The sequence below is a fragment of the Salmo salar genome, chromosome 14 (assembly GCF_965601325.2).
Source record: "Salmo salar chromosome 14, fSalSal1, whole genome shotgun sequence".
NCBI classification, from domain to species: domain Eukaryota; kingdom Metazoa; phylum Chordata; class Actinopteri; order Salmoniformes; family Salmonidae; genus Salmo; species Salmo salar.
Window position 1 is genome coordinate 66,926,525 of NC_138304.1, and position 18,276 is coordinate 66,944,800.

Here is an 18,276-nt window from a genome sequence, read left to right on the forward strand (position 1 = left end):
ATTGATCATTAAACCCTTAGCTGGCACTGAGGACTGCAGGAGTGGAGGCCTAAAAGCGACAGGCAGGGAAGGAGATGGCAAAGAGAAGGGAGAGAGAGAAGCAAAGTGCAATAAAGATGGAAGAAAGGACTGTGAGAGGGGGCTGGAGAGAGATGTGGCATGGTTGATGATGAAAGATAAAGAGAGGGAGAACTTGAGGGAGAAAGACCGACCACGAACACAAGCAGCTTCAGAACAAGAGGATAGGAGATGTGGTGACACAGATGAAAGAATCCACAATGAGAGAAGAGTTAGGGTGAGTGAGCTGCTGAGTAAATTTGGGGAACATACAAAGAAATTCAGGGAACATCCAAAGCCCCCGTCCCGGTCTAAAAGCTCAGATTGTTTCAGCCGGCCTGGTAGGGACAGAGAACATTTTGGTCTGGACGAGGACGATGATGGAGACAGGAGAGGGGAGGAGAAACGTGCAGGATTCAGGGGTGTGAACAAGCGGTCATTCAGCTTCTCTGACCAGGTGATAAGCACAAAGGAGAATGGCATGCAGGATGAGGGGAACCATGATAGGAAGGTGGTGGAGAGGACATGTTCAGACAGGAGGGTGGCACCTAGGGGAGATGTAGTGGGGGGGGAATGGTCAGAGAGGGGAGGCAAGCAGGGGGGCTGGACCCGGCTTTCAGATAAAGAGCGGGTGGGGAAGCATAGAGAGGGATTCATAAAAACAGACAGGGAGGAAGAGGGGCAGCCTGAGAGACAGCCTGCTTTGGAAAGTAACACAGAGAAAGAGACTGACCATGGGGTCGAGATTGTATCAGGAGTGGAATTAGAATATAGTAACAAGGGGACAGAGGAACTAACACAGAATATGTATGAGGAGGCAGGGTTTACAAGGGCCGCAGTTAAAAACACAGAGGCATCATTTGCGCGAAGAGTGCCTATCAAACACGATGGGCGAGAGAGAGCAGTGGAAAGAGAGGTAAAGCAAATGACAGAAGAAAGAGAGAGAGGGATGGAGAGGGCGAGGAGCACAGAGAGAGAGGTGGTGGTTGGAAGACAGGCAGAACCTCTAGTGAGGGACAGAAGGGGGTCAGACTTTAGAAGAGGATCAGACGCAAGGGATGTCAAGAGGATGTCAGAAGTAAGGGACTGCATAATGTCAGTTGAAACAACTCAGCAAAACTGTGTGATCACCCTCTCTGTAGACAGAGCCAGTCCTCCTCAGTCTGTCGAAAGCCATTACAGACATGTCTCAGCATTTACAGAGTGTTCACCGACCTTGCTCAGCGCTGTGGCGCATAGAGGAACAGATTGGCATAGTAGTCAAGGAGTGCCGGGGCACCATTCAACCCAGTCAGCACTATCACAGCACACAGGGGATCTTATCAATAAGATAGGGAGAGTCGGAGAGACAGCCAATGAACTTGACAATTACAAAAGGACCCAAACATTAACTCAGGATAGCAAATGTGTGATGAGGGAGGACACAAAGAATGTGAGAGGGAGCAAAGCTTACAGGGTGCCAAGTGAGGTAAGCAAGGAGAGCGCACACTCACCTGGCACACACGTGCACAGTCATGTCTACCCCGAAATGTCCGTTCAGGAAGTGACCCCTAAGTCTCCCAAGTCTCCAAAGCACGTTTCCTCAGTTGGAATCCCTCCAACACCACTTGAGATGCACATACCCAGGACAGTGTTCTACGGTGTGGGGGAGGCATTAGAGAACAAAAGGCCAAGCCTCCAAAGCGAAGACGACCAGAGCTGCGAAGGAGAGGGAGGGAAAGGTGTGGAGAGGAGGGATAGTTGGAGGATCGGCAAGCCTTTGTCTCGTATCGAATCCCTGCGAGAGAAAATCCGGCAGAGGGAGAAGGAGAGGCTGAGGAACATGGACGGAGCGGAAGCAACGGGGGATGATGGAGATGCGACTGAGGGAATGAAAAAGGCTGGGGCTAGAAGGGTAAGAAGAGCTTCAAGTTCAGATAGGTGTGATGAAGGAGAGAGGGGGAACGAAATGGGGCGAGAGAGACAGAGACAGGAAGGCTCTGCATCGCAGACAACATCCACTCAGTTTTACGTCACACAGGAAGTGAGCGTGTTGAAAGCCGACCCTGAGCTTCCTGTTCCTCTCTCATTCTCGCAATCTGTCAAAGGAGAGGAAGAAACCGATCACACGATCGAGAGAGAGGAAGATCCAATAAAACATGTAGTAGATGAGTTACGGTGTGACAAGGGTCGGCAGAGAAAACAGGACAGCAGAGGCAGAGGAGGAGAAGTAGGAGAGGATAAACTCTCGGAGGAAGAGGACAGGTTGCATTATCTGTCTCCTTCACGCTCTCCTTCACCCTCAGACTCTTTCTCCCCCTCTCTTGCTGAGATGAGCCGGATCTATAGCTTGAAAACAGTGGGGCCCAGGACGGCGGTGTGCATGAGTGAGAGGACCGTGGATAGGCCCATCCCTTCACACACACCCAAGGTACAGTCCCAGATATCAGCAGAACAACAGGAGCCAAGCAGTCTGGAGAGATCAGTTGGGAGGCTGGCACAGGGTGGTGGTGGGGCATCTGGGAATAAGGCCTCTTGTGAAGAGAATTCCGGACTTCAGATTATACAGCGTCAGGTGGAACAGCTTCAGTTGCGAGAACAACAGGAAGTACAGAGACAATCACACGACGACAACGCAGCACAGTCGACTTTTAGTAAAAACACGAATTTGAAAGCTAAAGAGTCTGAAGCTCAGCAAAGCACAAGGATATCACACAACCAGCCTAATAAGGAACCTCAACAGATGCATCCGAGGCAAAAGGACCAGCAAACACCCCTAAATCCCAGAAAATCTCGGTCTAATCCGCAACTGCACTCTGAAAGGCCTCCTCAACCCAATCAGCCCCGATCCATTACCATCAACTCCAGATCTCTCCTGACCCCCTCTACTGAGAACTCATTACACCCAGACCAGGGAGTCCCACCCACCACATCATCCTCCCCATGCTCACCCTCCCCACCCCAGTCCCCCTCCGTCTCTCCCTCCCCTTCCCCTTCTCCGACCCATTTCACCATCAGAACAGTCTCTGGAGGCCAGCAGGTCAAGAGGGGCACCACCATCACCATCACCCCCAGGAAGCCTGTTGGAGGGGCAGCCGTGGAATCGGTTTCAGTATCCTCAGGACCCCCGGTCAAGACGTCTACCAAGGCCCAGATGCCTGTCCTAACCGAGGTAGTAGAGAGAGGCAAGAAGAGATACCCCACTACGGAGGAGATCGAAGTGATCGGCGGATATCAGAACCTGGAAAAGTCTTGCCTGGTCAAGACTCCCAAAGGGACTCCCAAAGGGGTGAGTGTAGTGGGGTGATATGCCTGCAAATTGTATTGATGATGGTATCAAATCAAATTTATTTATAAATTACATCTTACTTCAGCTGATGTCACAAAGTGCTGTACAGAAACCCAGCCTAAAACCCCAAACAGCAAGCAATGCAGGTGTAGAAGCACAGAGGCTAAGAAAAACTCCCTAGAAAGGCCTCTTGTAGTGATGATCATGGATCCCCTCCCCTAAGGTTGGGTTTAATAAAGACCAACAAACAAAACAATATATTTTTTTTGCTGCAGAAAATGGCTTCAATAGACTGTCAATATGTTATGGGACAAGATTGATGATAGTGTTTGGAGTGCCAACTCGTACTGTGACTATCAGAAAACCTCTTCCCTGCCTGCCTCCATTTGAACCTCCAGTCCCCAGAATGCCCCCCCCCCCATCATTTAGAATCCCCTTTCGCTAGCATTAGAACATCCCGTTTGATTGCACTGAGTTAGAACACATCAACTGAGCTAAGCCTGTTAAAGCCTTATCAAGCACGACATCATGATTCTCAGGTGTAAAGTAGCCTACTGGTAGCGGTGGCTGTGGTCTCGTTTAGTAATAAACTAATTATAAACCCTGTATAAATCATTTGTTAGGGTAACTGTAATGTATAGTGTTACCAGTTCATTTCAAATGAGCCTTCATGTAACACTTGAGGGCAGAAAAAGTAGAGAGGAAACCACAATAACAGAGCCACCTCTCCTCCTCCCTATCTCTTTCTGTCTGTCTAACTGGAGGTTTTGCAGAGAGGAGCTATGTGGGTTGTGAATTAATCGTCACTTCTTTCTGTTTCATCTAGAAAGACAAGTTATCCTACAATAGATGAATTGCCCCCCCTCCCCTCTCCCCATTGCATCATCCTTTTGTGCAATGAAATGAAAACAGTTGGAGCAATAGCCTGTTAGAGAGAGGTTGCTTCCAAAATGGCTCCCTATCCCCTACGATGGCACCCTATCCCCCATGGGCCCTGGCCAAAAGTAGTGCACTACATAGGGAATAGGGCACCATTTCAGACACAGGCAGTCTTTTGGAGTACTTTAATTAGGACACCTCCATAACAAAGTGGCTCATCAGAGCAGAACTAAAGACCAGGCTGGCAGTCTCCCCACACGAATGGAGCTCTAGAATGGGAAGAAAGGGAAAGGTAAAGAGGGATACCTAGTCAGTTGTACAGCTGAATGTCTTCAACTGAAATGTGTCTTCCGCATTTAACCCAACCCCTCTGAATCAGAGAGGTGCAGGAGTCTGGTGTAATCTGTTTATATAGCGAGGTAGACAAGAATATGCATATTTAGAGCAATTACGGTATACAGTATACACTGAGTATACAAAACATTAAGGACACCTGCTCTTTCCATGACATAGACTGACCAGTTGAATCCAGGTGAAAGCTATGATTCCTTATTGAAGTCACTTGATAAATCCACTTCAATCAGTATAAATGAAAGGTAAGAGACAGGGTAAAGAACCATTTTTAAGCCTTGAGACAATTGAGACATGCCATTTAGAGTGGGAATGGGAAATACAAAATAGTTAAGTGTCTTTGAACAGGTTATGGTAGTAGGTACCAGGCGCACCGTTTTTTTGTCAAGAACTGCAATGCTGCTGGGTTTTTCACGCTCAACAGTTTCCCGTGTGTATCAAGAATGGTCCATCACCCAACGAAGTCCAGCCAACTTGACAGAACTGTGGGAAGCGTTGGATTCAACTTGGGCCAGCATCCCTGTGGAACGCTTTCGGCACCTTGTGGAGTCCATGCCACGTCAAATTGAGGCTGTTCTGAGGGCAAAAGGGGTGGTTCCTAATGTTTGGTATACTCCGTGTATATCTATTGTTAAATACTTAAACCTTTAAAACTTTACTCAGACAGCATGACTTTTAATATAAAACACTTTTCTATTGTATAGGCATTTAGCCTATCTGCCTCTTTTTTCATCTTGTTTTCTGTACATAATGCAAGATGCTACACAGATCCTTGGCCTGAGTCACACCATTGCATTGCAGGTTACTTCCTCTGACAGATCCTGTCTTTCAATGAGTCTGCCCTTGTTGCCTTTCCGACAAGTCTTCCTTTGTATTTTCCTGTTTCTGCTGAGTTTGTTTTGCTGCATTGGAATTTTGGCAAACACTTTTGACAACGTTGACCACTTGGCATATGACAGCAGCATTTGCCAATGTCATCCTGCCAAGTCTTGTTGGAAATCTAGGCTAAGGAATTATTGATTGACTTGTTAATTTAGCCATGGCACTAAAGTTGAGGAAGCTCTCACCATGTTTATTGTATAGTTTTCGCAACATCGACTATTGATACTGTCCTACTGTAACCACATTTCCAATTTAAAATTGTCATCAGGCCCAAATTTGGTGCGTTTGAGGAGGAACAGTCTCTCATTTGTCACTGAAACAGGAGGGTGGGGTTAAAGAGAAGTGGAGTGAGGGGAAACTCAACAACTTTGTGACTCCCTAGCTGAGACACTGCATGTCCGAGTCCCAAATGGCATCCTATTCCTTACATAGTGCACTACTTTTCACCAGCGCCCTATGGGCCCTGGTCAAAAGTAGTGCACTATACAGAAAAAAGGGTGAAATTTTGGACCCATCACTGGATATTTCCTCTTTCAGGCCTGCTCACTTCCTCTGAACGATAGAGACAGAGAAATAGCAAATATAGGGGGGTTAAATGTCTATTTCACCAGCCACATTGGCGGGTGGTCAGGGCTACATAGTGCGAGCATTTCACTCGCATTTGTGAATAAAAATAGTAAAGTATGATCACATTTATAGTAAAATAAGTACACTGAAAAAAATTAATAAACGCAACATGTAAAGTGTTGGTCCCATGTTTCATGAGCTGAAATAAAAGATCCCAGACATATTCCATATGCACAAAAAGCTTATTCCTCAAAAATCCCTGTTAGTGAACAATTCTCCTTTGCCAAGATAATCCATCAACCTGACGGGGGTGGAATATCAAGAAGCTGATTAAACAGCATGATCATTACACAGGTGCAGCTTGTGCTGGGGACAATAAAAAGGCAGTAAAAAATGTACAGTTTTGTCACACAACACAATGCCACAGATGTCTCAAGTTTTGAGGGAGTGTGCAATTGGCCTACTGACTACAGGAATGTCCACCAGAGCTGTTGCCAGAAAATGTAATGTTAATTTCTCTACCGTAAGCCTCCTCCAACGTCATTTTAGAGAATTTGGCAGTACGTCCAACTTCAGACCATGTGTATGGCGTTGTGTTGGCGAGGGGTTTGCTAATGTCAACGTTGTGAACAGAGTGCCCCATGGTGGCTGTGGGGTTATGGTATGGGCAGGCATAAACTATAGACAACGAACACAATTGCAATTTATCGAATGCAATTCGAATTGCAGTCCATACCCAGGGTAAGTTGTGCGAAGAGACCACTTTTTTTAGACAAGCCATGTTTTCAAAACTATTATGTTTACATGAATTCTGATTATTTCCAGGGATACGCAACATCCTGAATTATATGTAGATACAAGTCGGAAGTTTACATACACCTTAGCTAAATACATTTAAACACAGTTTTTCACAATTTCTGACATTTAATCCTAGTATAAATTCCCTGTCTTAGGTCAGTTAGAATCACCACTTTATTTTAAGAATGTGAAATGTCAGAATAATAGTAGAGAAAATGTTTTATTTCAGCTTTTATTTCTTTCATCACATTCCCAGTGGGTCAGAAGTTTACACACACCCAATTAGTATTTGGTAGCATTGCCTTTAAATTGTTTAACTTGGGTCAAACGTTTCAGGTAGCCTTCCATAAGCTTCCCACAATAAGTTGGGTGAATTTTGGCCCATCCCTCCTGACAGAGCTGGTGTAACTGAGTCAGGTTTCTAGGCCTCTTTGCTCGCACACACTTTTTCAGTTCTGCCCACACATTTTCTATAGGATTGAGGTCAGGGCTTGACTTGTTGTCCTTAAGCCATTTTGCCACAACTTTGGAAGTATGCTTGGGGTCATTGTCCATTTGGAAGACCCATTTGCGACCAAGCTTTAACTTCCTGACTGATGTCCTGAGATGTTGCTTCAATATATCCACATCATTTTCCTTCCTCATGAAGCCATCTATTTTGTGAAGTGCACCAGTCCCTCCTGCAGAAAAGCACCCCCACAATATGATGCTACCACCCCCGTGCTTCACGGTTGGGATGGTATTCTTCGGCTTGCAAGCCTCCCCCTTTTTCCTCCAAATATAACGATGGCCATTATGGCCAAACAGTTATATTTTAGTTTCATCAGACCAGAGGACATTTCTCCAAAAAGTCCGATCTTTGTCCCCGTGTGCAGTTGCAAACCGTAGTCTGGCTTTTTTATGGTAGTTTTGGAGCTGTGGCTTCTTCCTTGCTGAGCGGCCTTTCAGGTTATGTCGACATAGGACTCGTTTTACTGTGGATATTGATACTTTTGTACCTGTTTTCTCCGGCATCTTCACAAGGTTCTTTGCTGTTGTTCTGGGATTGATTTGCACTTTTTGCACCAAAGTACGTTCATCTCTAGGAGACAGAACGTGTCTCCTTCCTCAGTGGTATGACGGCTGCCTGGTCCTATGGTGTTAATACTTGCGTACTATTGTTTGTACAGATGAATGTGGTACCTTCAGGCGTTTGGAAATTGCTCCCAAGGATGAACCAGACTTGTAGAGGTCTACAATTATTTTTCTGAGGACTTGGCTTATTTCTTTTGATTTTCCCATGATGTCAAGCAAAGAGGCACTGAGTTTGAAGGTACGCCTTGAAATACATCCACAGGTACACTTTCAATTGACTCAAATGATGTCAATTAGCCTATCAGAAGCTTCTAAAGCCATGACATAATTTTCTGGAATTTTCCAAGCTGTTCAAAGGCACAGTCAACTTAGTGTATGTAAACTTCTGACCCACTGGAATTGTGATACAGTTAATTATAAACAATTGTTGGAAAAATGACTGTGTCATGCACAAAGTAGATGTTCTAACCGACTTGCCAAAACTATAGTTTGTTAACAAGAAATATGTGGTTGAGTGGTTGAAAAACTATTTTTAATGACTCCAACCTAAGTGTATGTAAACTTCTGACTTCAACTGTATATATTTTTTAAAGAATATTACATTTCCCTTGATGTAGTGATGTTGAAAGTAAAAAATTGCTCGACATACCCCACTCTGCCCAAAATACATTTTGAGTTTGAAAGAATAAATGATGCAGTGTTGTTTATTAAACAACTATGCTGTAGGATATGGATTGTGATAAAGTATCATTCTGTTTTATGCACACAATAGGTCAATAAGGGATTGTTTTGCATGATTTCGCAGGACTATAACCGAGAATAGGAAAATGATGTGCCTCATCATGACTACACTTCATGATAATCAGTGCTGTAACTGAATGGACAGATACTCTGACCGATCTTTCAAATACATCCAAACCTAATTGGTTTGGATGTATTTGTACCAAACCCCCATGTACCAAACCCCCATATACTACCCCCCACTGCGACCTGTACGCTCTCGTTGGCTGGCCCTCGCTTCATACTCGCCGCCAAACCCACTGGCTCCAGGTCATCTACAAGTCTCTGGTAGGTAAAGCCCTGCCTTATCTCAGCTCACTGGTCACCATAGCAGCACCCACCCGTAGCACGCAATCCAGCAGGTATATCTCACTGGTCACCCCCAAAGCCAATTCTTCCTTTGGCTGCCTTTCCTTCCAGTTCTCTGCTGCCAATGACTGGAACGAACTGCAAAAATCTCTGAAGCTGGAGACTCATATATCCCTCACTAGCTTTAAGCACCGGCTGTCAGAGCAGCTCACAGATCACTGTACCTGTACATAGCCCATCTGTAAATAGCACACCCAACTACCTCATCCCCATACTGTATTTATTTATTTATCTTGCTCCTTTGCACCCCAGTATCTCTACTTGCACATTCATCTTCTGCACATCTACCATTCCAGTGTTTAATTGCTATTTTGTAATTATTTCGCCACCATGGCCTATTTATTTCCTTACCTCCCTTATCCTACCTCATTTGTATATACAATGTATATAGACTTTTTCTACTGTATTATTGACTGTATGTTTGTTTATTCCATGTGTAACTCTGTGTTGTTGTATGTGTCGAACTGCTTTTCTTTATCTTGGCCAGGTCGCAGTTGTAAATGAGAACTTGTTCTCAACTAGCCTACCTGGTTATATAAAGGTGAAATATATATATTTTTTTATTCACCTGAATCAATCTTACCCACTCAGTCCACACTGAGTAATGAGAAGAAGAAAAAAATTGTTTCCTTTGTGTCAGTTCGGGACCAAATCCTGTAATATACTCATAGCAGTTAAGCACAGCTCTCCTTTACTATAGTCGTCCTGCTGTAACCCTTTCGTAGCCTATTGGTGCTTCCTGGCCACCTGTTGCTCACATTGCTGAGACTGTTTGACGTCAGCTCCACCGAGCACCGGCATCATCTTACAGAGGGGGGTGACTTACGCTCTCCTCGTCATCCTTGTTCAGATCTTCTGTCTCCCCCCTCCTCAATCCCAAGGCTCTTTTGTCATACAGTATCTCTTTCTCTCAAACTAGACCAAGGTACCATTCTCATAGACAGTGGCTGCCCCACATCCTGTGTAAGACATTTTTATGAGTATTTGTAAAGGTTCCGATGTGACTGTGGTGATTAGTGATTGACACAGTGTGCTTCCTTTCTTCCTCTCTCTCTGGTTCTCTGTCTCTCCTTCATGTTCTCCCCTGCTGTGTTAGCCTGGGTTAATCAGTTCAGTCAGGGATTAACCTTCTGGGCCTGAGCTTGATTCGTCCAACGTCTCTCACACCAGGTTATTATCAGGAGTGTATGGTCAGACAGTTTGTGGTGAATATAAATGCACTACAGTATAGATGTACTACACCAACCTGTAATATAATGTACTATAACAACCTATAATATAATGTACGAGACTGGGGCCAGGTTTTTCTACTGTTTGGTGCAGGCAGAAATGTTGTTAACACCAAAATAATCTCTCATATCCGTGCTAAGTAAACAAATTGTAGGTTACATACATTTTTGTCAGGAAGGGTCTGACTCAGTACAACTTAATCATGCCGTTTTAATGGGTGCCTTCCACATCACCCTTTATACCAAATAAGGGCAACACTGGGAAAGTACAGGTTATTTTTTGTTATTAATTGTTCTTGAAGCATGTCCATCCTGATTAAGTAACACTGCAATGTGGTCAGGCTGTCTGTAAGGGTGTGTCTCCATTTGGTGCACTGTACTAAGCCTCTCTCCTGTGTCTGTCTTGTCCGCCCCCTCCAGGTGAAGGTGTGTTTCGACGAGACCCAGCTGGAGCAGGTTTTTGAATACCCATCAGAGGCCTCTATGATAGCCTTTACCCCCTACCCCATACCAGGTCAGGAGAAAGGGAAGGAGGATGAGGTGCAGGAGGAAGAGGAGGAGGAGGAGAGAGGAGTGTTTGTGTCCGGGAGCAGCAGGAATGTGGGAGCAGCGGCTGGCCTGAGAGTGCTGAGAATAGGTCAGTATATGTCACTCCCTTCCATTTAGCTGAATGCCTGCATACACAGGGTGTATTCATTAGTGCAAACCGTAGCAAAACATTCTGCAATGGAAAACGTTTTGCAACAAAACCAAGCGTTTCTTATTGGACAAGTTCAGGTTAGTCCCTCTCCGTTTTCATCCATTTGCATCCGTTTGGTTCCTAGTGAATACACCCCTCAGTTAGTCATGAAATGTCGTTGTCCATTCCATACCTGTGTCTGAATTGTGTCTCATGATTCCTCTTCATCGCTCAATTTTACAGATGAGTCTTGTCACCGGTAGACGTCAGCTCGCCAAATACCCCAAGTGATGTTTCATATTTGATTTTTGTTTCCCTGTATTTTGTTTATTTAAAATTATAGAATTAATGTTGGTAATCTTTTTTGATGTTCAATGTTTTATTTTACTTTGGGTCAGGGACTATTGGTTTTGAATTTTTTTTAAATATGGTTTTATGCAGTTTATGAGTTGAATGGTGGCGCATGTAGCGGAACCTGACTGGACTTTTTATTTTACTTCTCTATTTCAAAGTAGAAGTGCAAAGGAAATATGAAAACACAGTACATATTGTAGCCTATAAGTTTGAATATATAAAAGTGTTGTATTTTTACCATCAGGTGTGTACTGTTGGGTGATGATCACATGTCAATGCAAGTTAGTGGATTACAAAAGTATTGTAAAAGCATCTGGTCAGTTTAGTTTTAGTTAGCTTAGTTCAACAACACAATGGCCCTACTGTAAATAAACGTTGCATCAGCACTGTAACGATTCAGGCTGCATTCCCTCTAGTGCACTACTTTTGACCGGAGCCCATAAAGTAGTGCACTATAAAGGGATTAGGATGTCATTTTGGACGTATTCTCAGGTCCCTGTGCCTGCTGGATTTGCTCATACAGATGATATAAAGATCAGGTCATCCACAAGTCCAAGATACATTTTAAGTCTTGTGAACATCCCTTATATGTACAGTGTCTTCAGAAAGTATTCATACACCTTGACTTATTCCACATTTTGTTGTGCTAAAGCCTGAATTCAAAATTGATTAAATATATTTTATTTCTCACCCATTTACACACAATAGCCCATAATGACAAAGTGAAAACATGGTTTATTTTTTTTACATCTAATTTACACAGGTATTCACACCCCTGAGTCAATACATCCAGCTCTGAAAAGTTGGTTGTTAATCATTGCTAGAAAGCCATTTTCAAGTCCTGCCATAGATTTTCAACCCTATTTAAGTCAAAACTGTAGCTAGGCCACTCAGGAACATTCAATGTCGTCTTGGTAAGCAACTCAAGTGTATATTTGGCCTTGTGTTTTAGGTTATTGATTCAGAGGGACTGGGTTAAATGCAGAAGACGCATTTCGGTTGAACGCATTCAGTTGTGCAACTGACTAGATATATCCCTTCCCTTATTGTCCTGCTGAAAGGTGAATTTGTCTCCCAGTGTCTGTTTGAAAGCAGACTGAACCAGGTTTTCTTCCAGGATGTTGGTTGCGCTTAGGCCTATTAATTTTATTCAAAAAAAACTCCTTAGTCCTTGCCAATGACAACCATATCCATAACATGATGCAGCCACCACCATGCTTGAAAATATGAAGAGTGGTACTCAGTGATGTGTTGTGCCTAATTGCAAACACGATGCATGTTTTGTGAAATCTTTATTCTGTATAGGCTTCCTTCTTTTAACCTTTATTTAACTAGGCAACTTTTCACTCTGTCATTTAGGTTAGTATTGTGGAGTAACTACAATGTTGTTGATCCATTCTCAGTTTTCTCCTATCACAGCCATTCAACTCTGTAACTGTTTTAAAGTCAGCATTGGTCTCATGGTGAAATCCCTGAGCAGTTTCCTTTCTCTCAGGAAGGAAGGACGCCTGAATTAGGAAGGACACCTGTATCTTTGTAGTAACTGGGGGTGTATTGATACACTATGCAAAGTGTAAATAATAACTTCATCATGCTCAAAGGGATATTCAATGTCTTATTTGTATTTTTTTTACCCATCTACCAATAGGTGCTCTTTGTGAGACATTGGAAAACCTCCCTGGTCTTTGTGGTTGAATCTGTGTTTGAAATTCACTGCTCGACTGAGGGATCTTTCATATAATTGTATGTTTGCGGTACAGAGATGAGGCAGTCATTCAAAAATCATGTTAAAACACTATTATTGCACACAGAGTGAGTACATGCAACTTATTATGCACATTTGTACTCCTGAACTTATTTAGGTTAGGCATAAAAAAGGGTTTGAATATATGTACTGACTCAAGACATTTCAGCCTTATTATTTTTTATTAAATTGTAAAAATAATTACAAACATAATTCCAATTTTACATTAATGGGGTATTTTGTGTAGGCCAGTGACACAACATCTCAATTTTAAATTCAGGCTGTAACACAACAAAATGTGGAAAAAGTCAAGGGGTGTGAATACTTTCTGAAGGCACAGTAGTTTCTGGCAAAACGTGGCTATCCATAACATCATGACAATTCACTTTTGTTCAATGACTGTTTCTGTTTGAACCACAAAATGGATTTCAGCTAGCCTTAATGCACATTTTTGAAAAACCTGACGATACATTATGGAATGATCACCATTACAATATTTTATTTTTAACCCCTAGTGGAATTAATGTGGTAGGATGAAAAGTAGTCTATGTACTGTATCTATAGTACTTTGACTGTATAGTTTTGAATGGAAAAGGTATGTTTGTATCTCTGGTGTTATTATGTGAGACTACAGCACATGGGTGATATGACACCAAGTTTTTCTTTATGGAGTCTTAAAGGAGGCCTGGGTAAGTCCAAAATGTAATAAATATGCCAACTTGTATTATTTCTCAATTAAGCTTTTAGATACAAAATGTCAAACATATGTCAACAATACTTCCTCCAAAAGGACCATTCTATGGATTAAATGAAGTGAAAATCCCCCAAATCGTGGTATTTCTTTCCCCTCCTAGTTTCGTGACGAATCACCCACATCCCAAATAAGGGCACAAATTTTATCACGGCTCCATTAGATGCTGTAATCTCAATTTTAGGTGCTCTTTTTTTATGTGAAAGAATCTATCTGAAGAATATCATATATATATGGTATATCTGATTTATGCTCCCATGTGTGCAATTTTGATACTTTGTTTTATTCTTTCTCTTTTCTATTGTGGTTGAAGAAGCTGGCTTCAAGAGAGAAAAACATCTAATAAATGATTTGAAATTAAGTGTCATGATGGGTTGTGTAGATGTGACTGTGCATACATTTATGTTTCAATGATATTTAGTGAGTATGAGATATTATTATGCCATGGTGTGACACTTTGTGGACAAACCTGGCTGGACTGCTGCAATAATTTACAGTTACAGAGCAGAGGTTACAGTGTTGCTGTCCAGACCAATTGTGTATATAAAACACTGGATTACTGATGCTGTGTATTGGCCAATGAGAGGCTTTGAAGCCAACAGTCAGCCATATAGAGCTCCACAGTGGAGGTGTCATAATACCCATAAAACCTAGCAGTCAAACAGGGAAATAGTTCCACATTTTTCCTATAGAGAATTTTAGAAACACTTAAAATAAGGGTTGTGTTTCGTGTAGGCTTACCCTGCTGTGACGCTTTGATAACCATGTAAATCTCTCTCGGTCAAGGTGACTTTTATCAATATATTCGGCTCTATATACACTTTCAGATTTAGCATCAAAGTAGACATCATGACTACAAATCCCTGCATGTCACCTCTAGTTGACACCTTTACTAACAGGTATTGTGTCAATTTAAAACTTGCACAAGACAGTTCACAGAATTCTCAATTTTAGGAAATGTAGTCAATTTTTTCATTAATTTAGCTAACATTAGATAGTTAATCCAGGGATTCTCATCCAGATCAAATGTTTTTTTGTCACATGCGCCGAATACAAAAGGTGTAGACCTTACAGTGAAATGCTTACTTACAAGCCCTTAACCGACAATACAGTTAAGAAAAATACCTTAAAAAAAAGAAAGAAAGAAAAGTAACAAATAATTAAGAGCAGCAGTAAAAGAACAATAGCGAGGCTATATACAGGGGGTACCGGTACAGAGTCAATGTGCGGAGCACCGGTTAGTCAAGGTAATATATACATGTAGGTAGAGTTATTAAAGTGACTTCTGCATAGATAATAACAGAGAGTATCAGCAGCATAAAAAGAGGGGAGGGCAATGCAAATAGTCTGGGTAGCCATTTGATTAGATGTTCAGTAGTCTTTTTTTTTCACCTTTATTTAACCAGGTAGGCTAGTTGAGAACAAGTTCTCATTTACAACTGCGACCTGGCCAAGATAAAGCAAAGCAGTTCGACACATACAACAATACAGAGTTACACATGGAATAAACAAACATACAGTCAATAATACAGTAGAAAAAAAGTCTATATACATTGTGTGCAAATGAGGTAAGATCAGGGAGGTAAGGCAATAAATAGACCATGGTGGCAATGTAATTACAATATAATTTGGGAATTTTGGATTGGAGATGCTTAATGTGAGTCTGGAAGGAGAGTTTACAGTCTAACCAGACACCTAGGTATTTGTAGTTGTCCACATATTCTAAGTCAGAACAGTCCAGAGTAGTAATGCTGGACAGGCGGGCAGGTGCAGGCAGCGATCGGTTGAAGAGCATGCATTTAAATTAACTTGCATTTAAGAGCAGTTGGAGGCCACGGAAGGAGAGTTGTATGGCATTGAAACTCATCTGGAGGTTAGTTAACACAGTGTCCAAAGAAGGGCCAGAAGTATACAGAACGGTGTCATCTGCGTAGAGGTGGATCAGAGAATCACCAGCAGCAAGAGAGACATCATTGATATATACGGAGAAAAGAGTCGGCCTGAGAATTGAACCCTGTGGCACCCCCATAGAGACTGCCAGAGGCCCGGACAACAGGCCCTCCGATTTGACACACTGAACTCTATCAGAGAAGTAGTTGGTGAACCAGGCGAGGCAGTCATTTGAGAAACCAAGGCTGTTGAGTCTGCCGATAAGAATGTGGTGATTGACAAAGTCGAAAGCCTTGGCCAGGTCGATGAATACGGCTGCACAGTATTGTTTCTTATCGATGGTGGTTATGATATCGTTTAGGACCTTGAGCGTGGCTGAGGTGCAACCATGACCAGCTCTGAAACCAGATTGCATAGCGAAGAAGGTAAGGTGGGATTCGAAATGGTTGGTAATCTGTTTGTTAACCTTAGAAAGGCAGGGTAGGATAGATATAGGTCTGTAGCAGTTTGGGTATAGAGTATCACCCCCTTTGAAGAGGAGGATGACCACGGCAGCTTTCCAATCTTTGGGAATCTCAAACAATACGAAAGAGAGGTTGAACAGGCTAGTAATAGGTGTTGCAACAATCAATTATCGGCAGATAACTTTAGAAAGAGAGGGTCCAGATTGTCTAGCCCGGCTGATTTGTAGTGGTTCAGATTTGGCAGCTCTTTCAGAACATCAGCTATCTGGATTTGGGTGAAGGAGAAATGGGGGAGGCTTGGGCGAGTTGCTGTGGGGGGTGGAAGGCTGTTGACCGGGGTAGGGGTAGCCAGGTGGAAATCATGGCCAGCCATAGAAAAATGCTTATTGAAATTCTCAATTATAGTGGATTTATCAGTGGTAACAGTGTTCCCTAGCCTCAGTGCAGTGGGCAGCTGGGAGGAGGTGCTCTTGTAACCGATGTGAAATGGCTAGTTAGTTAGCGGTGGTGCGCGCTAATAGCGTTTCAATCGGTGACGTCACTCGCTCTGAGACTTGAAGTAGGGTTGCCCCTTGCATTGCAAGGGCCGTGGCTCTTGTGGCGCGATGGGTAACGATGCTTCGATGGGTGTCAGTTGTTGATGTGTGCAAGGGTCCCTGGTTCAAGCCCGGGTTGGGGCGAAGAGAGGGACGGAACCTACACTGTTACACTCTTATTCTCCATGGACTTTACAGTGTCCCAGAACTTTTGAGTTTGTGCTACAGGATGCAAATTTCTGTTTGAAAAAGCCATCCTTAGCTTTCCTAACTGCCGGTGTATATTGGTTCCTAACTTCCCTGAAAAGTTGCATATCACAAGGGCTATTCAATGCTAATGCAGTACGCTACAGAATGTTTTTGTGCTGGTCAAGGGCAGTCAAGTCTGGAGTGAACCAAGGGCTATATTTGTTCCTGGTTATACATTTTTTGAATGGGGCATGCTTATTTAAGATGGTGAGGAAGGCACTTTTAATGAATAACCAGACATCCTCTGACGGGATGAGGTCAATATCCTTTCAGGATACCCGGGCCAGGTCTATTAGAAAGGCCTGCTCGCTGAAGTGTTTTAGGGAGCGTTTGACAGTGATCAGGGGTGGTCGTTTGACCGCAAACCCATTACCAATGCAGGCAATGATCGCTGAGATCTTAGTTGAAGACAGCAGAGGTGTATTTGGAGGGCAAGTTAGTTAGGATGACATCTATGAGGGTCACGTGTTTACGGATTTGGTGTTGTACCTGGTAGGTTCATTGATAATTTGTGTGAGATTGAGGGCATCAAGCTTAGATTGTAGGATGGCCGGGGTGTTAAGCATGTCCCAGTTTAGATCACCTAGCAGCACGAGCTCTGAAGATAGATGGGGGGCAATCAATTCACATATGGTGTCCAGGGCACAGCTGGAGGCAGAGAGTGGTCTATAGCAAGCGACAACGGTGAGAGACTTGTTTCTGGAAAGGTGGATTTTTAAAAGTAGAAGCTCGAATTGTTTGGGTACAGACCTGGATAGTAAGACAGAACTCTGCAGGCTAACGCTGCCCCCTTTGGCAGTTCTATCTTGTCAGAAAATGTTCTAGTTAGGGATGGAAATTTCTGGGTTTTTGGTGGTCTTCCTAAGTCAGGATTCAGACACGGCTAGGACATCCAGGTTGGCAGAGTGTGCTAAAGCAGTGAATAAAACAAACTTAGGGAGGAGGCTTCTAATGTTAACATGCATGAAACCAAGGCTTTTACGGTTACAGAATTCAACAAATGAGAGGAGGAAACTGTCGTTATGGCGTTATGGCTTGGGGGTAGAAGCTGTTTAGAAGCCTCTTGGACCTAGACTTGGCGCTCCGGTACCACTAGCCATGCGGTAGCAGAGAGAACAGTCTATGACTAGGGTGGCTGGAGTCTGACAATTTTTAGGGCCTTCCTCTGACGCCGCCTGGTATAGAGGTCCTGGATGGCAGGAAGCTTGGCCCCAGTGGTGACCCATGCCAATTATTTTCAGTCTCCTGAGGGGGAATAGGTTTTGTTGTGCCCTCTTCACGACTGTCTTGGTGTGCTTGGACCATGTTAGATTGTTGGTGATGTGGACACCAAGGAACTTGAAGCTCTCAACCTG